Here is a 24,550-nt window from a genome sequence, read left to right as displayed (position 1 = left end):
GGGCAGATGGGGTGGGGGTGGGGGCTAGCCTCCCCAAACACGCATTTCACATGCCACCCATGACCAAAATCATGACTTATTTAAGCAGATAGGGTTTGGAGGACAGAGAGATTACAGGGGGCAAGAGGAGTTGGATGGAAACATGGGTGCTTTCCAGGGAAAAATGGGGAGCTACTTAATTCAGAGGTGTCTGGCATAAGATTGAGCCTCCCATTACCCACCCCTCCTTTGTTTCTGAGTCCCACATGCCTGGAAAACACTGGCTTACCCAGAGTAAGCCAGAGGCAGTGCTGATCAGCTCCTAGGATGTGGTCCTGTGATTCCTTGTGACAGTCAGTTCTCCCAGTTTCATTCGATACAGAACCAACAGGTTCCCCTAGGATATTTATCAGCCAGCCTAGTTCTGTGTTCAAAAGGATACAGCTCACTTGATGACTTGGGCTGCCAGTTTGAACATGGACAGGTTCTGTGAGTGAAATTTCTTCTTTTGAAACTTTTGTGGAAGAATGGGGTACTTTGCCTTTTTGGGCACATCTTACTTTGTCAATTGCTTAATATTTCACTAGTTTCTTGTTTCATAACTTTTTCCTCTCTCTCTTTTTCTCATTATTGTATTTCTGTTCTCTCTCTCTCTCTCTCTCTCTCTCTCTCTCAGTTGATTTTCTCCCAGAAACCATTACTCCTTGTTAAGTGTGGCAATGTGAATTTGGGGAAAACAGCACCAATGGTGTATTTTTGGTTGCACTGTGCCACAAAGTTACACAGAAAGACCAATTGTATCATGGGTATAATAATCCTGCTCTGACCAAAGCTTTAACATGGCTCTTGGACTCAGTTGAAATGTTAAGAGTGGACTGTATTTTCACCATATCAACAGACATCAATGTTCTAAATTAATCCTATAATAAGGAATAGGGAAGCCCTGTAGGTTTTAAATACATTTACTCAAAACCAAGGTCCTGATCCTGCAAAACTCCTGCAAAGTGTTCTTAGAAAGAGCTCCTTTGAGTCACCATTGAGGGGTGCATTTCTGGCAAGCTAAGTTAATGTTAGAGCTGTTCAAAATGTATAGTTTGAAAAAAATGGGCACAAAATTGAATTGATTATTAACAAATATGTATGATGAACAAATCATTTGTAATGAAAAATTCAATATTATCAGTTGGTTGGTTGGTTTGTTTTTCCTTCAAAAACGGAAACACTTTGGAAACAGCTTGGAAAAAAAAATTTGTCAAAAAAAAAATTCCATGAGACTTTAAAAGAAAATTGTACACTTCTTTTGAAATATTTTCAAGGAAAACAAATTTGTTAGTCTCTAAGGTGCCACAAGTACTCCTGTTCTTCTTATCACTTTCTTATTAGTTCTGGCTCATTTTACTTCTGGATTAGGGAAAAATATTGTAAAAAGATAAAGATAATGCTATCACACAACTGACTTCTTCCATAGTAGTACATTCCCTCTCTGTTAATATAGCTAAACTCCAGAATCTGAGGTTATTAACCTCTTCCTAGACCTCAGGGATATCGCATCCGTGATGTTACTGAGCTCCATGAAAGAATGAGTTTCTTTCTCCATTTGTGTCATCTGTTTTCTTTGTATATCTGTCTCTAGTACTTCTTCAGTGCTTACTCCTTGTGGTAGCACCAAGCTGGGAGAGTCTCTCTAGCAAACTGAAGGAGTGGGAAAAATGCTTTACTGACCCCAACTATGAAGAACTGGTGGCTATTGCCAAAAATGGGTTGGAAAAAGGGTGTCGTTCAAAGAAGGTGGTGATCGTAGGGGCAGGAATAAGTGGACTCACTGCTGCCAAACTGCTGCAAGATGCTGGCTGCCAGGTAATAATGATCGAGAGGAGCCAGAGACAGACCAGGGAATCAGTGCTTCTCTGAAATGATCTGATTGTTTTTACAGAGAAAACAATGCTGAAGAAAAAAACAAGGTGAATTTCAGTGAGCTGGGTGCTCTATGCACGCAAGCAGTATATTACTCTCTTTTCCAGACACAAAGTTCATTGAGTTAAAGTTAAGGGGCTAGGTTCACAAAAGGACTTGGGAGCCTAACTGCAACTTTAGGTGCCTAACTCCCAGAATCAGGCCCCAGTGAGATTTGCAAAACCCCTGCTCAGTTGTCCCTGAACCTTCTAGATGCCTAAACTCACTTGATGCCTAAATTTGAGGGCGCCTATATTTTTGTCTGTGAGCATGCGCACTGCAGCCTACCTCTAGGCCCCTGGCCCCCTTGTCCCAGTGGGACAGGGGAAGGTCATCATTCCTCCCCCTAAGGGATCCAATCTGTGCTCAGAGCTCAGGCCACACGGATGAGTTCACACAAAAGAGCCAGAGATGGGAGGAACGGGAGGACTTCCCTCATCACTTCCAGCCCAGTGATTAGGGTATTCATCTGGGAGGTGGGAAACTCTGATTCAATTCTCCCCTGTGCATGGGGGGGAGGAGGGAGAGAAGAGATTTGAACAGGGATCTACCACACAGGGCTGGTTTTAAGGGAAAGGGCACCCTGGGCTAACCTGTATTTTGGCACCCCTGGTTTCCACTGCCTCCCTGGGCACCCCATCGATTCCCCCATTGCCCTTGGCACCTGCTGCCTCCCCATCCATCCCCTTCTATTGCCCCCAGGTCCTGCTGCCTCCTGCCCCCCCCATTGTTCCAAGCTCCTTTCTGTGGCTTCATAACCCAGGCCCACCCCGCTACTTGCCTCTTGACCACAGCGCCCCCATGATCACAGCACCCTGCGAAGTCACCTACATCACCCACCCATAACGCTGGCCCTGATGCCGCCTCTCAAAAGAGTGCCCTGACTACTGGGCAATGGGATAGTCTGATGTAGGTGTCCCTTTCTCTGAGCATGGCGACTGAGTTGGGCCCTGCTGATGAGCTGTGTAGAAGTACACCTATCTTCCCCCAGTTCATAGATGGCTCTGGGGCATAGGTGTTCAGATACCTAGAGGGAAGCAGCATTCCATCACATCTCTCCCTTTAAGTTTTGCATTCCTACTCATCCCCGAGTAGAACCTTAGGTACTTAGGGAACTTTTACAGTGAAAATGTAGGCACTGAGTGACTTTAGATGCTTGAAAGATTCAGTGGCAGATGAGCGGGAGGTTTGTGAATGCCCCTACATTTGGGATTTAGGCACGTAAGTCCCTTTGTGAAACTCGCCATTACAAACTGGCAAGTGAAAGAAAACCATGGCCTATGTTTTGTTTTTAGGTTCTGATTCTGGAAGCCAGTGATCGCGTGGGAGGACGCATCATGACCTATCACAATAAGGACAAAAGCTGGCATGTGGACCTTGGACCCATGTGTTTGCCCAAACACCACAGGTAATACATTTACCCCGTCTCAGCCACCAATACTGTTCATAAAAGGAGAAGCCTCAGTTTTAAGATTTTTATGCTAATTCCTAGAAAAAAAATAATGAAGGGCTTGTATCTGATGAGCTTAAGGTGCCCCCTTCTTGCCTTGCGTGGACCACCTGCATTGTCTCACATTGTCAGTTTCTGTGCAGGGGAGAGAGATATCTTTGAGGGGCTGTTACTCTTCCAGAACAGGTGGGTTGCAAATGGGTGGGGAGAAGCAGGGAGTGGACTGGCGCTATGGCTCTCTACTCTGCCAGCGAGTGTAGCTAAACCAGCTTAGTGGGGCAGTGCCTAGGATTGGCCCAGATAAATTCCTTCTGAAGCAAAGGGTGAACCAAAGATTAATTCCCCCTTAGGCAAAGGGGTAACCAGAAATTAGAGGTACAATTTGCTTCCTGGTATGCTCTTGGAGTACACATCTGTCACATACCAGCTATGGACTGGGTACAGAGGTCCCACCCCAGAGAGATCCAAGAGATGTGGACCCTTTATGACAGTGATACTCAGATCTCAGTGGTTCAGAAGCCAAACTAGCGATCAACATTACCCAAAAGAGCCACAGTAGTGTGATTTCATTGTTTCATTTACTATAGTACTAGACACATTTAAACAATATGATGGGAAATATTTAGTATTTTTATATAAATTTGCTGTGCGAATTATATATATATAATCTTAATTCTCTCCGCAAATAAGTTAATAATTTATTGCAAGTTGATAATTTAATTTGTTAATAGCATCAAAATTGGTTAATAACTTAGATTAGTTAATAATTAAATCACAGTGTTTTAATATCATGTGCTGCAAAAAGCTACAGGAGACACAGTAAAGAGCCACTTGCAAGCTGCAGTCTGACTATCATTGCTTTAAGCCATCTTTAATACACTGTCAGCTATGGCTATTCTCAGCTCAGATAAGATGTGATACACACCACACCACATACTGGCTAAATATTTTAGTACAGTTTAGCATTCTAACACATCTCCCCTTTTAAGTCTTACATTCCCACCATTGCAAAATTTACACTATTGTGCTATCATTAAAGTTTGGTATGGATCAGTCTGTTACGTATCTCTGAATCATACTGGCTTTCTAATTACACAATCCAAAAGCATCACAATTTGACCATCTAGCTGTCCATAACTTGCAATGACTGGCTGTGGTTGGTTAGGTATCTTCGAGTCTTCTTCTTGCTCTGAATCTGATGAGTTTGCTTTGTTGTTTGTTCTTTCTATGGGATTAACTGTACATTTTGATGATTTCTGTTGAACTCTCCACTGTCAGCCTCAATCACATATGATCTGGGCAATTAATTCTTTTTTTCATTTTGATAGCTGGAATTCTTCATCCTTTTCCTCTATTAAGTTCAGCCAAAACACAGTCACCAGGTTCTAAATGGGCAGTTTTCTAACTAAGTGACATATATTGTAAAAGTGTTTGCCTTTTAATCTGATTTGGCTACGTTCTTTCTGGCCATTTTGAAGACAGGTACTTTTTCAAAGTCAAAACAGTAGTTCTGAGTTGTCTTCCCATCAGGAGTTGAGCTGGACTATATCCATTAGCTGTTGTTAGTGTTGATCTCTAGCTCAGAAGAGCACGGAATGGATCTTCCTGCTGTAGGATTTTCTTGGCTGTCCATACAGCTCTCTGTCTCTCTATTCACTTGTAGGCAATGTGGGCTGCTAGTAATATGATCAAAATCATATTTTGTTTTAAATTCTTTAAATTCCACTGCAGTGAATTGTAGCCCATTGTCCATCACTACTGGAATACCAAAACACGTAAAAGTGCACTTCAGTTTTTCAATAACACTCTGACATATGTCATTCTTTAAGTACATTATTTGTATGTCCCTTGAAAAAATAGTTCACTACAACCAGATAATGATGTCCTCTAAATTTGCATAAATCTACAGCTAGTCTATTCCAAGGTCTGTTTGGTAGAAGTGCTGTTATTCTATATGATTCAGTATTGTCTCTTAAGGTTATTTGTACTGGATTTCCTTTCAAAAGTCCAATATCATCAAATACTCCATTGAGTTCTTCCACCATTCCCACTAAGGGAGGGATAGCTCAGTGGTTTGAGCATTAGCCTGTTAAACCTAGAGTTGTGAGTTGGCCACTTAGGGATCTGGGGCAAAATCAGTACTTGGTCCTGCTAGTGAACACAGGGGGCTGGACTCCATGGCCTTTCAGGGTCCCTTCCAGTTCTATGAGGTAGGTATATCTCCATTTATTTTATTATTATTATTATTATTTAATGGCTGCCACACTGTGGCTAAGAAGGTTGTTGGTCTTTGATCCTTGATCACATGTAGTCTAGATGCATAGCTTTTGTCTTTGTAACTTAGTTCTGTGATGAACTGGTGCATGCAGTTCAGAATACCTCCAGGGCTAGTCAGACCTGTATCCGGTGATTTCAGCTCTGAGGGGTTGAAGGTGACTGTATGTCCCTTCTGATATGACTCTCATGTGTGCTTCTGAGTCAATTTTAATGTCAATAGTCTTGCCAGGAATATTCGGTTCCACTCTCAAGGCACACTCAGTGTCATTACTCATGGTAGATCCCCAGAAACACTGGTTCTTGATTGTCTGCAATACGAGTCAACTCTCTGACTGCTTTTGTGTGGCAAACAGCAGCAAAATGTCCATATTTTGTGCATTTATTATATCTTGCTGTTTTGTCTGGAAATACATTTCTTGGGCTATGAAATTTTCCACGTCTTGTGTATGCAGTCATGTCATTTAACTGGAATTTGTCCCTCATATCCTTAGGATAAAGACTTGTAGCACTTATGCTGTTTACCACTTCTAAGCTATTGTGACAGGTTTCAGAGTTGTAAACATGTTAGTTTCTATCAGCAAAAAGAACGAGGAGTACTTGTGGCACCTTAGAGACTAACAAATTTATTTGAGCATAAGGTTTTGTGGGCTAAAACCCACTTCATCGGATGCATGCAGTGGAAAATACAGTAGGAAGATATATATACACAGAGAACATGAAAAAATGGGTGTTGCCATACCCACTATAACAAGAGTGATCAGCTAAAGTGAGCTATTATCAGCAGGATGGCCCATTTCCAGCAGTTGACAAGAAGGTGTGAGTAACAGTAGGAGTTAAAAATAAGCATGGGAAAATAGTTTTTTACTTTGTGTAATGACCTATCCACTCCCAGTCTTTATTCAAGCCTAATTTAATGGTGTCAAGTTTGCAAATTAATTCCAATTCAGCAGTTTCTTGTTGCAGTCTGTTTTTGAAATTTTGTTGTTGTAATACTGCGACTTTTACGATTGCAATCTTACAACTACCCACCTGCTGAAGTGAAGAAACAGTTTGACAGAGCCAGAAGAGTACCCAGAAGTCACCTATTACAGGACAGGCCCAACAAAGACAGTACAGGACACCACTAGCCGTCACCTTCAGCCCCCAACTAAAACCTCTCCAGCGCATCATCAAGGATCTACAACCTATCCTGAAGGATGAGCCCTCCTTCTCACAGATCTTGGGAGACAGGCCATTCCTCACTTACAGACAGCCCCCAAACCTGAAGCAAATACTCACCAGCAACCACACATCACACAACAAAAACACTAACCCAGAAACCTATCCTTGCAACAAAGCCCACTGCCAATTCTGTTCACATATCTATTCAGGGGACACCATCATAGGACCTAATCACATCAGCCACACTATCAGAGGCTCGTTCACCTGCACATCTACCAATGTGATATATGCCACCATGTGCCAGCAATGCCCCTCTGCCATGTACATTGGCCAAACTGGACAGTCTCTACGTAAAAGAATAAATGGACACAAATCAGACGTCAAGAATTATAACATTCAAAAACCAGTCGGAGAACACTCCAATCTCCCTGGTCACTCGATTACAGACCTAAAAGTCACAATATTACAATAACAAAACTTCAAAAACAGACTGCAACAAGAAATTGCAGAACTGGAATTAATTTGCAAACTTGACAGCATTAAATTAGGCTTGAATAAAGACTGGGAGTGGATGGGTTACTACACAAAGTAAAACTATTTCCCCATGCTTATTTTTAACTCCTACTGTTACTCACACCTTCTTGTCAACTGCTGGAAATGGGCCATCCTGATTATCACTACAAAAGTTTTTTTTTCTCCTGCTGATAATAGCCCACCTTAATCGATTAGTCTCATTAGAGTTGGTATGGCAACACCCATTCATGTTCTCTGTGTATATATCTCTTCCTACTGTATTTTCCACTGCATGCATCTGATGAAGTGGGTTTTAGCCCACGAAAGTTTATGCTCAAATAAATTTGCTAGTCTCTAAGGTGCCGCAAGTACTCCTCGTTCTTTTCACTTCTAAGCTAGTTTCTCATTTTTCCCATTTGGCATGTTTGTTTTGCGGTTTTGTAATGTCAGACTGCTTTGCTCTTTGAATAGCTATGTGTAGGGTTAAGTCTGTTTTTAATTGTAGTTGCTGTGAATGACTTCACCTGTAAGCCCTGTGGTCAATCTATCTCTGATATTTTCAGGTTTTATGGTCCCCAGATCAGTTTTCTGCCAATATATGGAAAACTCTGATAAAAGATTAATCATTGTTCCCTTGTTCTTGAATTCTCTGGTGAAAATATGATCTTTCATAAGTCTCATTTCTCTGAGGTATAAAGTATGCATCAATCATAGGCAGAACTATTTCATAGTCAACTTTGCATCTGTCTTCAGTAAAGAAAAAAGATTTTAAAGCTATGCTGTGCCAACTTCCTCAGAGCATAAATTAAATAGGAACCATGAATATTGTCAGTTTCCTTGTGTAGTTTGGTTGCAAAGCAAAATCTTGCATCCAGTCTATCCATTCTGAAGGTTTGTCAAAGCTGAAGTTCTCCAGGGCATTGAGGAGTGACATGTTAATGTTAGTGACCCTGCAACCTTTGTTGCTGTTTCTTTTTTTTTTTTCTGCTTACAACTTTTGTTGCTGCTTCTGTTTTCCTCTGGCACCTGTTAGACTGCCTTAACTTCTGACCCATGTCATCTACCCAGGGGTGAGCACAGGAATTTAAATTTGACCCCTTTGGGGAGGCACAGAAGCTCGCTGCCCCTCCTCCTCCTCCAGCACCGGGAGGAGCCCAATGCCCCCCTTCCCCACCCAGCCATGGGAGGAGCTCGATCTCCCCCCCCCTCCACCCAGTCCTGGCAAGAGCTCGATCTTCCCTGCCTCCGTGGCCCTGGGGCTGGAGAAGTTCTGTGCCCCCAATGATTATTGGGGTGGGACCGTGCCCCTGCCGCCCCACCTCCTTGCGCACACCCCATGTCCCAGATACTGACTGGTTACAAAGCTTCCATCTCAGAGTTCCAAGAGATGTGGGCCTTTAAAGAGATCGTTAATATACTGCCAGCTATGGCTGTTCCCAGTTCTCATAAAGTATGGTACACACCTCACCACCTAGTGGTTAAACATTATAATACAATTTAACATTCCATTATAACAGTGGCTTTTAAACTGGGGAATGCATACCCCTAGGGCTACTCGAGCTCTTGTCTTTGAGTATGGGAGAAAAAAAATTAATGGCAGACAGACCAGGATTGGGAGGGGACTGGAGAGATGAACACCTGCAAACTCCCCTGTGCAGGCTATCAGGCAGGGCAAGTAGATGCAGAGCTGGCCTTATGGGTGGGTGACCACCCAGGGCGCCAGGGCCAGGGACATCAGGGTCAAGAGCAATGATCCCTCTTAATTTTTCCACCCGTATGCGGAATGAATTTTGTTATGTGCACCAAGGTAATGTACAGATGTGTGCCACCAGTAGAAACAAATAACCTAGATATAATATATACTTTTAAAAAGTTACCAATAGGAATAATTACACTAGCCAAGACAAGTTAGGCATTTTAGAACTCACTACTCAAATAATTAACTTTAAGTGTAAGAGCGAAATAAAAATTATGAAATACATAGACCAGTCAAAAAACTAAAATAACACACTTTGAAAGAATAAAATTACAGAGAACATATGTGCATTGCAGGAAGTACCAAGAATTAACAACAAAACCAGCAGTGTTGGGAGGTGTGTGACACAGACAGTGTGTGTGTGTGTCTGTGTGTGTGTGTGTGTGTGGTGACTCCCAGACTGTGTGTGAGACACACAGAGACTCTGTGTGTGTGAGGCACAGTGTGTGACTCTGTGTGTGTGCGCGTGTGCATGCATGCTGGCTCCTGGGGAAGTTTCTGAGAGATGCCCATCTGCTGTCTCTTTAAGGCACTCACTGAAAGCTCGCCTCCTTCTGAACCATGTCCCCTCTCCCCTGCTCTGCAGAGATGGGGTACATAGGCAGGGGGGAGGGGGAGAGACTGTGTGAGTGAGTGTGTGTGAGTGTGTGTGTGAGTGAGTGTGAGAGAGCGAGACCGACAGAGACAGAGATTGTGTGTGCTGGCTGCTGGGAAAGTCTCTGAGAGACTGTACGCTGTCCCTTTAAGGCACTCACTCACCCGAAGGCTTGTTCAGACCTCAGAACTTCTGCAAGTCCTGATCCCTGTCCCCTCTACCCTGCTCTGTGGAGATGGGGTACAGGGGCTGGGAGAGGGGGACACCCTGACATCAACACCCTCCTTTCCCCACCCCCCACTCTGAACAGCCTTTGGGAGGGTCCCGGGAGCAGCTGCAGGAGCAACATGGCTGCAAAGCAGGGGGCGGGGTGAGCACCTGAACACATGCTACCAGCTGGAGGTGCATAGCTCTGCTAATCAACTGCATGGCACTTGAATCTCTCTTGGGAGGCCACCGAACCATGCGGCTTACAGGGACCACTGGTCAAAAGGTGAGGAGTGGGGCAGGTCTGGGGTTCGAGGCTGTGAAAGGGAGTTTGCAGCAATGGGTGGGGGAATCATAGAATATCAGGGTTGGAAGGGACCTCAGGAGATCATCTAGATCAACTCCCTGCTCAAAGTAGGACCAATCCCCAAACAAATCATCCCAGCCAGGGCTTTGTCAAGCCTGACCTTAAAAACCTCTAAGGAAGGAGACTCCATCACCTCCCTAGGTAACCCATTCCAGTACTTTACCACCCTCCTAGTGAAAAAGTTTTTCCTAATATCCAACCTAAAACTCCCCCACTGCAACTTGAGACCATTACTCTTTGTTTTGTCATCTGGTACCACTGAGAACAGTCTAGATCCATCCTCTTTGGAACCCCCTTTCAGGTAGTTGAAAACAGCTATCAAATCCCGCCTCATTCTTCTCTTCTGCAGACTAAATAATCCCAGTTCCCTCAGCCTCTCCTCATAAGTCATGTGCTCCAACCCCCTAATCATTTTTGTTGCCCTCCTCTGGACCCTTTCCAATTTTTCCACATCCTTCTTGTAGTGTGGGGCCCAAAACTGGACACAGTACTCCAGCTGAGGCCTCAGCAATGCCAAATAGAGGGGAATGATCACAACCCTCGATCTGCTGGCAATGCTCCTACGTATACAGCCCAAAATGCCATTAGCCAGGAGCCCAGGTGCCAGCAAAGATCCTTTTTATGTAATTATGCAAATTGACCTTTTAATAAAGACTAAGAAGTGAAAACCCCCAGGAAATGTAATATTTGGGATTCACCAAACATTAGTCAATTATTATTTTTTTACTGAAGCATCAAAAGCTCTAATATGCTAAACTCTGTTTCAGAAAATATAAGTCAAATTTTAATTCAGGTCTCTGCAAGTGCATAGAAAAAAACCCACACATGCATCCACATTTAAAATATTTACCAACAAGTATTAGAGTTTTCCAACAAGGGTATATTATGAACTTATCTCAGATGGGGTAAGCAGTAGACTATAAGCGGTTCTCAAATGTCATTGCACCGTGACACCCTTCTGACAACAAAAATTACTGCATGACCTCAGGAGGGGAGAACTGAAGCCCGAGCCCATCCAAGCCATGCCAACCTGGGTGGGGTGGCCATAGCTGCCCAAAGGCTTCTGCCCTGGGGGGCGGGCATGTAACCTTAACCCTCCTGCCCAGGCCTGAAGCCCTCAGGGTTCAGCCTCAGCCCCAAGTGGTGGGGCTCAGGCTTTGGCTTTGGCCCTGAGCCCCAGAAAGTCTAACACCAGTCTTGGCGACCCCAGTTTGAGAACCCCTGGCCTGCATTATTTGGAAAGGGGTAGGCAGCCTAAAATGGTTGAAAAGCACTGCATTATAACAACCACACCACAATTGAGATGTAAAGTGAAATTGAAGGTAGGGTGCACATATCAACAAATGAAAGTTAAAATCCAGCTAGAACATTGCAGTCAGGGGGGGAAATAATTAATAACTCAGGAAATCAATAGTTAAGGTTGAACTCACAAGAAGTCAAAGTATTTGGGACCATATAAACCAGGGGTGGGCAAACTACGGCCCGTGGGCCGGATCCTGTCTGTCAGGGCTTTGGATCTGGCCCACGGAATGGCCACCCCCGTGGTGCTGCAGGCCCCGCACCACTCCCAGAAGTGGCCGGCAACACGTCCCTGCAACCCCGGGGAAGGAGGGGCAGAGGGCTCTGTGCACTTCCCTTGCCTGAAAGCACCGCCCCCCGCAACTCCCATTGGCTGGGAATGGGAAACTGCAGACAATGGGTGCTTCGAGGGAGGTACCCACAGGTGAGGGCAGTGCGCAAAGCCCTCTGCCCCTCATCCCCCAGGGGCTGCAGGGATGTGGTGCTGGCCACTTCTGGGAGTGGCACGACGTGGGGTCAGGGCAGGCAGGGAACTTGCCCTGGCCCAGGTGTGTGCTGCTGCCACCCCAAAGCCACTTCAGGTAAGCAGCGCCGGGCCAGAACCCGCACCCCAACTCCCTGCCCTGAGACCTTGCCACACCCCCCTGCACCCCAAACCCCTGCCCTGAGCCCCCTGCCACACCCCAAACCCCACGAAACCCCAAACCCCTGCCCTAAGCCCTCTCCCACATTCTGCACCCCCTCCTGCACCCCAACCCCCTGCCCTGAGCCCCTCGTACACCCTGCACCCCTCCTCTGCCCCAACCCCTTGCCCTGAGCCCCTTCCTGCACACCGCATCCCATCCCACACCCCGCACTCCCTCCCACACCCCAAGGCCCTGCCCCAGCCCTACATTCATGGCCCTGCATGCAATTTCCCCACCCAGATGTGGCCCTTGGGCCAAAAATTTTGCCCACCCCTGATATAAACTCCCAAAGTAACCCTGCTCTGGCCGCATAGAGACCCCAGCCTGCCATCTTCCAGGCATGGTTCTTTTCATACCTTCTTTGTAAGCTGTTCTGTTTTTGGATCATGGATGTTCTTGAGTGATAACCATGGATGCATCTGGTTTAAAATGCTTCCCCTAGAATACAGCAGGAAGCATGAGCTGTTTAGGTCATGGAGATGCCTCGGATGGTAGGAAAGCACCATTAAGAACTGAGCTGGAATCAACACAGATGAGTGGGACAGCCTACAGAGACAATGGGAACCTCAGTCAACCAAAATTAACTCGTAGCTTCAGAGGCAGCTGCACGTACGACCACAACATGGCTGTGTCTGTAGATCAAAGATGAGAGGTGTCAGAAAGCTGTGTTGAGAGGGAGAGGACATTGCTGGGAGAGGTGGTCAAAATTTCTCAAGCAAACAGTTTGGGGTGGTTGTTTTTTGCCTTTTTTCCAAAAGAGAATTGTGAATTCAAATTTTTTTTCAGTTTTGACATTTTTCTCTGTTTTCCCCCACCCCTTTCCTTTCTTTTTAGGGATGTGCATGAATTTATTACCAAATTTAAACTTAAACTGAACCCATTCTACAATACTGATGACAACACTTGGTATTTAGTTAACAACATCAGGGCAAGAGCTGGAGAGGTAGAAAGAAACCCTGATATCTTGCAATACCCTTTGCACCCTACAGAGAGAGGAAAATCAGCTAGTGAGCTTTATCGTCAGACACTGGATAAGGTATGTGTGTTGTGGAAAGGACTCATGCACTTTGGGTTTCTCTTCATTAAAGAATTAGCTTGGACTTTTACTTGTTGGTCCTAAGCCCCCTTCATATCCACACACACAGCTTTCTCATTCAAGTTTAGTGGTCCTTTCAACCCAGGCTAGCTGGCATGATTGGTAGTATGAGTTATAGCCTGGGCTCTGCTTTCACTTGAGCTATTACCCTATCCACTTGGCAGTGAAGATACAAGCTAAAAAAACACTCAAGTGATGATATTTCTCCAATGCCATCCCACAATCCCTCCCTCCCCCCCATGTGCCAAGAAGGACAAACAAAGGAAAGTCTCATAAAGGAGCTCAGTTTACTGCCTCACACAGAACCATGGAACCCGGCCCCAGAAGTCCTAGAGACATCCATGGGAGAATGCAACATCATTAAGGACACAGTACTTCAGGTTTGGCTTTGCAGTGTGGCTGCTCACGCCCGTGGTAGGCTAACCTAGGCACCTGTCAACCAAGTTAGCTCTCCAGGGAGGACATATCAGGGGAAGCTGATTCTGCAAGGTGCTGAGCACATCTGGGAGCTGCGCGCGCGTGCACACACACACACAAGTGCAGTGTTACATCTGAACTCATGAGATTTAGACTCTTAAAGGACAGATTTTCAAAGGTGTTTAGGTGCTCACAGACATAGGTGCTGACTCAGGGGGTGATCAGGGTCTCAAGCACCCATAGAAAAAAATAGTGGGTGCTCGCTGCTCTCTGCCCTCCCCCAAGTGCCCCCCCCCCCAGCATCAAACAGCTGATGGGCAGCACAGCTCTTTGTGGGTGCTGCCCATCAGCTGTTTGATGCTGGGGGGGCACTTGGGGGAGGGCAGAGAGCAGCGAGCAGTGGGTGGCGGGAGTCTCTGGGTTGGAGTTAGAGTGAGGACAGGAAGAGGTGGAGCAAGGGCAGGACCTTGGGGGAGGGGTGGAGAGGGGAAGGGACCTCAGGACAAAGCCAGGTGGAGCATTCCCGGGAAGAAATAAAAGTCAGAACCTATGCTCATAGATGCAGAGGCACCTGGGGCTAGATTATAAAAAGAGACAAAGCAGGGAGCAAGTGAGCATGACTGTGTAATCCAATGGTTAAGGCACTCAGCTGGGACACTCTGGATCCAGTCCCTCTGCTCCAATGACTATCTATTCCTCCAAAATGGAACAGCTTCAGCAAGAGAGATTGGGACTATCCACTCGCCCAGCAGTCAGGGCATTTATGTAAGAGGTGGGGAGACTCCTGTTCAAATCCCTCCACCTCAGCAGGTAGAGAGGGGACTTGAACCAGTGGTAAGAGCAATGAGGCCAGGCAGCTGTGGGGAGCCAAGGCACAGACCCTCCACCTGCCCTAGGCAGGAAGCCTGGGGAGTGGGATCATGGGCCAGGGGGTGCTATCACTCCCCCCCCTCTTGACTCACTCTAATTACTGGGGCAAAAAGCTACAAAGCGGCTGCTGGTGCGACTGCTTGCAACAAACACCTGAGGTGACCGATTCCAGGAGAGGGCTCGCAGCTGAGAATCCCAAGCAGACATAGGTGCTGAACTTCCTGAGAGGGGTGGGACTTCGGATACACCCCTCTCTTTGGCATCTCCCATTGACTAATTTAGTCTGTGTGCTGGCTTTTGTGGATATCATTCTTAGAGGCCTGTCTACCTCCACTCATTGTGCAGGGAGCCTGAGGGTATGTCTGCACTGCAAAGAAAAACCCATGTTGCCAAATGTCAAAGCCCAGGTCAGTTGGCATGGGAGCAGGAGGCTTGAGCTGTGGGCCTAAAAATTTTGGTGTACACATTCCTACTTGGGCTGGAGCACATGCTCTGAGACTCTCTCCCCTCACTGGATTTCAGAGCAAGGACTCCAGAGGGAACATCTACATTGCTGTTTTTATCCCTGTGGCCCAAACCCTGCATTCCCAAGTCATGACCAGACTCTGAGACTTGGAGCTATGAGTTTCGGGGCTGTTGGTTTTTTTCCAGTATAGACATAACCCTGAATGCCAAATTCAACCTTCGTGAATCCCACTGATTTTGTAGGCATCTAAAAGTTAGGCATTGCGGTGCTGAGTATAAGTTCTTTTGTGAATCTAGCGGTATTTTCAAAGACTTAAGTGCCATACTCCCATGGATTTCAATGGGAATTAAGCACTTAGGTGCTTTTGAAAATCCCAGAAGGTGCTATCTGCATGTTTAGATGCCTAAATACCTTTGAAAATGCACCCCCTAAAGTACCTGTCGCTTCTGAAAGTGAGAGCTAGATCCCAGATTCACTTCGCCACATTTGAACATTTTACCTTTAGTCTATTTGTATTGTTTAGAAAGCCTGAGTGAAAGAAGTTCAGTCATTTGGAGAACTGCAGGAGTGGAAAACAAAAGCTGTCCCTCCTATCCCCATTTAAAAGAGATTCTTAACAGCTCTTTCACCTGAGCAGTCATTTCATGTCCTGCCTCCTTGTGCATACGTAATAGGATACCATCTCTAAGTACATGATCACAAACAGGGAAAATAACAAATCTTTAAAGGTAGAACTGTGATGATGAAACAAATGACTGTTTTCTTGGTTGCTACCCAGGTGCCCACAGACTGCAGTGCTCTGAAAAAGAAATATGACTCCTTTTCCGCCAAGGTAATTGAAGTTAGCATTCCAGTATCTTTAAATCTAAAGATGCCTGATTTCCTAAGTCTTTCCTCACATTGGCCAATGGAAGTCCTTGTGGGATAGTACTTGCCATGTGCACACAGTCCATGGTAGGAGATAATGCATCCGAATCCTCCGAAAGCTACTGGTTGTGCGGAGGAAACACATTCGCCTCATGAATCTTCATGGAGCCCAGCACTCTTCCCTCTGTGGTCCCCTGGATTCCCCTTAGTGACAGAGGGAGGGCAGGGCCATGGATCTTCTCTGCCTCTCTCTATCCAAAACACCAGTCTGCAGAAAGTGAACAGTCTCTGTGCTCCCATATGCCTAGGGAGCATATGTAGTATGGGAGTTTGTGTAGTGCCCTCCTCCACTTTGGTGTGACTGATTTGGCATCTCTTCTTCCCACCCCAGCGCTCTGTGTGACATCCACCTATGTATCCCCATCCACAATTATTTCAGTGAGAGAACCTGCCTCCGTATACCCATCCACAATTACTTTTTACCCTGCAGGAGGTGTGGACTAGATCATGGGTTTTTAATCAAAAACAATGAAATCTTGGTATGGACACTAGGAGGGAAATCCTGGCCCCATTGAAATCAATGGGAAAGATCCCATTGACTTTGGGGGGGGGGTCAGGATTGCACCCAATGAATCAAAACTGGGTGAGGGATTGTGTCTTGAAAGTGAGCATCAGCCTTACTTCAGTGATTGTTTATGAGGAAGCAGACAAATTACAGAGTAGGATATTGGATAGGTTTGACTCCAGCTCATCCCTTATGGATATTGAATAATTCCTATGTTCAACTGAAATTAGGTATCTCTTTGGCTGTCATTCTCTATGGGGATATAATATGCATGCACCTTCCACCCTCTCCGCTCTTCCCCACCCAGGAATATTTGATTAAAGAAGGAAATTTAAGTAGAGGAGCCATCGACATGATCGGTGACTTGATGAATGAAGATGGTGAATTCCAGATGTCATTTCTTCACTCTGTCATGAACCATGTTACATTCTCTGAGAAGGGGTAAGGAAAAAGGAATCTTTATTCACTTGCTTTATATGTGGAAGGGACATGTACTTCTGGTAGGATCTGTCTGGCTATCCATCCATCTTTCAATACATTTAACTGTCTAGCAACCTCATCTTATCAATGCAGCCGGTTGCCTTCTTTGAAGTAGGCACTGATGGTCTGACTTGTCATACAGGGTAAGTGTTCGTTGCTATAGTTCTCTAGCCATTAAAAACCAGGTTCACTTTCACAGTGTCCATAGCTTCTAACTGGGTCAGATCCTATGAAATTCAGTAATTATCTCCAGAGTGTATGTGTTATGGGCATACTGGGGCATCACTCTGTTGTATCTCAGAACCACCTAGTTCAAATGATGCTAAAGTAGTATCATTAATGCTTCCCAACACCCCCATGAGGCAGAACTAATTCCAAGGGAATTTGAGTAATCATGCAGATTTTAGAACATTTAGCAGAGTCAAGCTTTAAACAGATAGTTGATCTTAATCTTAACCGCAGCAGACCTGGCACTCTACTATAATAAAAGAAGTTGGAGTTGGCACTCAGTCGGGGCTAGATTGTATCTTCAACTATGCAGCTCCTTACAGCTCTCTTTGTTGTTCTTGTGGCATTCTCTCAGATAACTGTTGTCCAATGATGTTGTTGCCTTACCATCCTCTTTTCTCCCCCTTTCTTTCAGTTATGATGAGATCACTGGGGGATTCAATCAGCTTCCTGATACTTTCTACCAGTATATTCATGGGGGCGTTCTATTTCACTCCACAGTAGTGAAGATACTAAATGAGGATGAGCAAGTGAGAGTGTTTTACCAGAGGCCAGATGCATTGGTCCCCTTGGCTGTGACGTCTGACTACGTTCTTGTCACGGCCACGGCAAAAGCCACACGGCTTATTAAATTTTCAACACCTCTTTCAACTAACAAGGCCCATGGCCTGCGGTCCATTCACTACTCAGAAGCTACTAAGATTGTTTTGGTCTGTACTGAAAAGTTTTGGGAGAAAGAGGGAATACAGTGTGGGAGGTCAATCACTGATCGCCCATCCAGATTCATCTACTACCCCAGCCACAATTTCTCCAGTGGAGTGGGGGTGATTCTTGCTTCATAAACCTGGGGCGATGATGCTGAATTCTTCATTCCCCTCAGTGATGAAAAGTGTGTTGACGTGGTGCTGGGGGACCTGGCAGAAATCCACCAGATGCCCAAGAATTATATCCAGAGTGTCTGCGATAAGCATGTGATCAAGAAATGGAGCCTGGACAGATATTCCATGGGACCCTATGTTTCATTCACCCCGTACCAGTTTGTCAACTACTTCAAAGCTTTGTTTCAGAATGAAGGGAGGATCCATTTTGCAGGAGAACTCACAGCCCAGCCTCATGCCTGGATCGAAACTGCTATGAAATCTGCTGTGAGAGTGGCAAGGAACATCCATGGCATTATCAATGCATCACCCAAGCAGTAGCAGCAAGAGCTGAGGAAAAATAAAATATAATTGATGATAAAATAATAATAAGGGTGCTTGGGGGAGGCACAAAGGCATCAGCTACTGACTGGGGAATTTAGAAGGTGCACCGCTAATCAGCGGGCATTACAAGATTGTTACTTTAGGTTTAGCCCTGGTGGGGGGAGGCATAAACTGTCTGCACTGGCATTAGACTGCTTACATTCAGAGAGAAGGGGTGAGGTAATTATCTTTTATTGGACCAACTTCTGCTGGTGAGAGAGACAAGTTTTCAAGTTTACACAGAGCTCTTCTCCAGCTCTCTCTCACCACAGAAGTTGGTCCAATCGCAGGTGCTGGCTTCCTCTGGGCCGTGGAAGTGCTCAATGCCCCTTGCTCCACCCCAGGCCCTGCGCCCACCCCACCCCTTCTCCCAAGCCCCCACTCCTGCCCTGCCTCTTCCCTCCCCTGCTCCACCCCCACTCCGCCTCTTCCTGCCCAGTTCCGCCCCCTACTCCAAGCACTCCTCTCCCTTACCCCCAGTACCTCCTGCACACCGCAGAACAGCTGATCCCGGTGGGTGGGAGGCACTGGGCGGGAGGATGAGGAGCTGATCGGCAGGGCCTCCGGCGGATGGGAGACGCTGCGAGGGAGGGGGAGAGCTGGCTGCCGGTAGGTGCTAAGCACCCACTATTTTTTTTCTGTAGTTACTCCAGCCCAGGAACACACATGGAGTCGATGCCTATGGGTCCCATAAAATATATTACCTCACCCACCTCATCTGTCTGTTATGCTGGGACCAACCTAGCTACAACAACTCTGCATGCCTTCACACTCAGCCACTCTGCTCAGCCCCAGAGGGTAAAATCAAGGCTTTGCCCAATCCACTCACCTACTCCTAAGAAGGGAAGGAATGAGTGAGTAGCCGTGGTAACACCTAGCCGCCCTACCCTCAAGGTCTAGGTAGCCCATGTCAGAGTTTGAAGGCGGTTCTTGGTTCCCGGATGAGACAAATAATCTGCTTCACAATCTAGCCTCATGTCTAGCTGGCAGGCAAACAATGACTATTGTTTCCCACTTCCAGGGCCAACAAGTCTAGCCCTTGCAGATCCTATCAGCCACACCAGCATTTCCAAAATGGGAGGAGAGGCAGAACTGAAGGCTGCAGTCAGCACTACATGCCTTGATCTCCAATCTGGCAGCAGTGCTTCTGCACTTCTTCAGAGCTCCTTGAGGCAAAATTTCACAGGAGGCTTCTCCTGGGATGGGATAAGTCACTCTGCATCCCACCCTGTTCAGGGTTGTGCCTCCATTGCACACTCTGTCCACCAGTGAAATGCAACATATAGCAGGAAACCAATGACCTCATTTTTGACCCTGATTATGGTCATTCCATGGTCAACATGGATGGAATCAGGTGTAATGTGTAGAGATATCAGCTATCCCTTGAATATATTGTCAATTCCTATAGTCATTTCTAATCTGCAAGGTTAAAATCTGAATCAGACATGCCAAACCCGTGAAAAAAAACACAGAAATTGGGCTTGTTTTTGGCTTAATTGACTTGTGAGTTGCTTGTTGGCTAGTTTTTGGCTTTTAGCTTGTTGCTTATTTGGCTTGTAACTTGTTGCTTCTTTTTTTGACCGACTCCTAGCAAGGAGGGGCAAGGGGGGCAAGCAGGGGCAAAGGGCAAGGAGGAGCCAGGGGGAGAAAGTCAGGGGTGCACAGTGGGCCCACCACTGTCCCAGACTGCACATTGTGGGGAACATAGAGTGTTGGGGTTCTTAGGGATTGGCTTGTTTTGGCCTTGTTTTGAAATGGGATTAGCCTGATTTTTGGCTTATTGTGAAAGTCTGGGTGCTTATTTACCATGTGAAAGTCAGCAACTGTGATCTGAATCCATTCTCCGCTCAGTGACACAGCAAGAAACTTGCACCCATCTCTGTTTACTCAAAATAGTGCCTATGTCCTCCCCCATTCATCCCTGCCTGAGGAATAAAACCTGGAATGTTTAAATAAGATCATCAAACAACTGCTAGTTACTGAGGCAAGACTCTCTCAGAAATTTAGGGGAATCCTTTTTCTCTTCTGTAGTTATTGAAGCACCCTCCTGGAAGATTGACAAATAAGGGTAAAAACCTTATTTCCTGATCAGATTGGCCCATTGCCTCTTCTGAGTTTACTAAATCCCTGATATGTGCGTGGAAGCTGTAGGGTTGAATAGACTAGAAATAACTTGCTGTTTAACCTAAAGAAACTGAAGGATGAACTGGTCAAATATCCTGATACTCCCCAGAATTTGAACTCCCTTTCTTTCACCATAAATTCAAAACCAAACCAAAAATAAACAAAGAAATAAAATTGTACTCTTGTCTGCCTTATGAGTCTGATATACTATCTCTCTATATGTGGATAACGTATCTTGTTCCACCAATAGGATGTCTCTTATTCTGTTAATCCCAAGAGAATGTGAAATTAAATGTCTCAGATATTATCAAAGAAAGTGTGACATGCCTACCAAATTTAGAGGAACTATAACTTTTTTTTCTTTTTGAATGGTTTTCATCCCAGTGGCCGTCTTGAGGATATGCCAGGCTGAGGGGAGATTGAAGGCCTTCTCCAACGGCACCTCACCCATCACCATGGTGACACTCCTCTGTGTTGCTGCTGTGTTTATGCTCCCCTACTTCTGGCTACTGTCACCAGGAGCAGCGGCAGCTCCCTAAAAGTGAGGGGGGAACCATGGTGCTGCCCCCCATGCTGCCTCTTCCCCTGAGGCCCCACACCTCACACCACCCCTTCTTCCTGAGGCCCCACCCTCATGCTGTCCCTTCTCCCTGAGCCCCTGCTCTTGCACCACCTATTCCCCCGAGGCCCTGCCCTCACCCTGCCTCTTCGCCCCAAGACTCTGGCCCCGCTCACTCCTCTCCACCCGCTCCCCCCGTTGCTTATGGCCAGTAAGAAGTGGGAGAGCATATCCCACCCACTTTTAAAAGTGATGGGGCCATGGCCCCCTGATTCCCCCTGTTCTGGCATGCCTGGCTCTCACAGAGTAATGTGAATCCCCCTATTGTTAATTTTAACCTAAATTGTTTTCATGCCCCCAACTCAATGATGGACTTGAGCACTCCCTCTGGCCCGTTGCTGGACATAATTCTGCAAATGAATCCCTGCTTGGCTTTGAGATTCATATAGGTTAGCTGTGATGGGGTGTCCACCCCACACAAAGGCCTCAGTGGGTTAATATGGGCCAGAAGGGGCCAATTAACCTTATGTGCTGCACCTGGAGGTGAATCAGGGATTGATAATGACTAATTGCAGATGAAGCCCACGTGCGGGAGCGGCTGGGATAAGATTATAAAAACCAGGAAGTGAGGCTGCAGAAGGAGTTCTGCCGTCACTCCCTAGAGGGAAAGAGAGTTGGTCAGGGACAAGGAAGAGATTCAAGGGGAGAGTAAGCAACGGGGTCCTACCCTAGATTAGAGAGTTTACAAGAGGCCTAGAGGGGGATGTAGCCATGGGGAACAGAGGAATCTCCAGGGTTAAACCAGATATTGGCCAGGTGATAGAGAGGTAGGGTAGGAAGGACTCCAGGGAAATAGCAACAGTGTCTGAGATTGAGCAGATCTGGAAATTCTCATTTTAGGGTCCCTGGGCTGGAATCCAGAGTAGCGGGTGGGCCTGGGCTCCACTACCAACTGCTGGAAAGTGGCACAGGACCTGGAGAGTTGGAATGGAAAACTGTCTGAGACAATGTCTGCACAGCTTGTGTGGTGGGAATTTGCTACCCTGGCAGGGGGAAACGTCATAGCGACCTGACCAGAGGGCTGAGTCACAAAGAGGGAGCATCCCAAGCAGGGCTGGATTACCCAATAGGCAGACTAAGCACATGCTTAGGGCACCAGCAAAGCAGGGGGCACCAAAAAAAAATGAGATTTTAACAAAAACATTGATATTTGATATTTCAAAAAAAGCATCGAAGTAGTCATCATGGGAAAAATCAGAACTTTGTTAGACTTCCTTACATTCCACTACACACTCTTCCCCCATTTTTCTGTTCTCTTTTTATTACTTATCCCCACCTAAACCAGGGGGGCGTCCTACTGACGTAGATCGAAATAATGCAAGGAAATCAGAGACTGTAACTGACCATCCTACTCCTGGAGTAAAACAGACATTGTTCTAGAAGGTGTGGATGTGTCAGAGACTGAACCTGCTCATGCTGTAAATAATAGGAGAAAAGATCCTGGTATGTGGGTTGATTTCAGTACCAATGATGTAGCTTACAGGATAGATCGTGGACCAAATGACTGTCAACACCACACTGGGCCATTTGAGAAATCACGTCGGACTTTTACCAATGGCAAACAAACAAGATATTGTCCACAAAAAATATTTTTCGGGGAATGGTGAGAAATACACTCGAGAATGGCTACTGGGTCTGTGTACCGTTTTGTTTGCAAACTTTTTGCATATAAACCTTCAACATCCCGATTTGCTGCAGATGGATTTAGTGACTGACAGAATACTGTTTTAATTGAACAACATGAAAATAGCACTACTCACAGAGATTTAATGTTGACATATTTAAATCGAAGACAGTGATTTGGACTGACACAAAAATTGGAAGAACAAATTAAAGGGGAGCGTGAATACTGGCAACATGTCTTGCAGCGTGTTATAGCTGTTATTCAAACATTAGCTGAACGTGGTCTGCCTTTCCGGGGATCAAATGACACATTTGGATCATTGCAGAATGGAAATTCCTTGGGATTGTTGGAGCTTGTGGCTCAGTTTGACCCATTTTTTAGCAGGCCATATCTCAAAATATGGGAATGCTGGCAAAGGTAACCCATCAAACTTATCCAAGACAATATGTGATGAACTCATTGGTCTATTGAGTGACAAAGTTCGCTCAGCTATTGTGGATGAAATAAGTACTGCTGGGTACTTCAGTTTATCTGTCGACTGTACACCTGATCTTTCACATATTGATCAATTGAGTATTGTACTAAGATATGTGTCTCCCACAGATGGAAAACCAGTTGAATGGTTTATAACATTCCTCAGTTTGAAAAGCCACACTGGTGAGGAAATGGAAATCAAGTACTGCATTATCTGTGCCAAGTTTGCAAAACAGATTTCTCAAAGTGCAGAGGTCAATCTTATGACAATGCTGCCGACATGTCAGGGTTTTATCAAGGAATGCAGAAGAAGCTTTTGGAACAGAACAAATATGCCATAGTCATACCATGGGAGGGCCGCAGGAAGTAACCTTGGAGAGGGCAGAGGAATTGCCCCCCACCGCCACAGCTCACCTCCTCTCCACCTGCTCCCCTGAGCGTGCCGCCACCGCTCTGCTTCTCCCCCTTCCCTCCCAGGTTTGCTGCGTGAATCAGGTGTTTTGCGGCAAGCCTGGGAGGGAGAGGGGAGAAGCGGAGCAGCGGTGGCGCACTCGGGAGAGCAGGCGGAGCGGAGATGAGCTGCGGCGGTGGGGGGGCGCGTGGAGGGCCACAGGAAGTAACCCTGGGGGGGGGGCAGAGGAACCGCTCCCCACCCCAGCTCACCTCCGCCTCCTCCCCCAAGGGCGCCTCCACTCCACTTCTTCCCCCTCCCTCCCAGGCAAGCCTGGGAGGGAGTGGTAGGAGGGGAAATGCGGCGCGCCTAGGGGAGGAGGAGGAGGCGGGGCCGGGGATTTGGGGAAGGGGTTGGAATGGGGCGGGGAAGGGGCAGAGTTGGGGCAGGGCCTGGGGGGGGCGCGGGAAAATTTTTTTGCTTGGGGCGGCAAAAAACTTGGAGCCGGCCCTGTGTGGCTGCATTAGAAAGTATAGCCGAAGACCAATCTCAAAAGGGAGAAACTATACGAGAGGCAGAAAACATTGCAAACAAGATGCAAGAACTAGAGTTTGCATTCATGTTGACCATGTGGAATGAAATTTTACAACACTTTTACCACACAAGTCAAGCTCTCCAAGATAAAAAATTGGATTTGAAAACATGTGCAGACCTCTGTCAGTCATTAGCAGACCACTTACCCACTTTGAGGAATGATTTTACGGTATAGTATTGTTTTTATTTTGAGTTACAAATGGGGGGGCACCATAATCTTTTCAGTGCTTAGGGCCTCTAAAGGGCTTAAT

The 24,550-nt window shown here is 46.1% G+C and overlaps 1 pseudogene; it reads left to right on the top strand.

Moving 5' to 3' along the window:
* Positions 1–455: 455 nt before the first annotated feature.
* Positions 456–18,461, top strand: LOC117887176 (annotated as a pseudogene).
* The last annotated feature ends 6,089 nt before the right edge of the window (positions 18,462–24,550 follow it).

This window comes from Trachemys scripta, chromosome 14 (assembly GCF_013100865.1).
Source record: "Trachemys scripta elegans isolate TJP31775 chromosome 14, CAS_Tse_1.0, whole genome shotgun sequence".
Classification (NCBI taxonomy): Eukaryota; Metazoa; Chordata; order Testudines; family Emydidae; genus Trachemys; species Trachemys scripta.
Note: the sequence above shows the minus strand (reverse complement) of the source record. Positions and strands in the feature narration are given on the sequence as shown.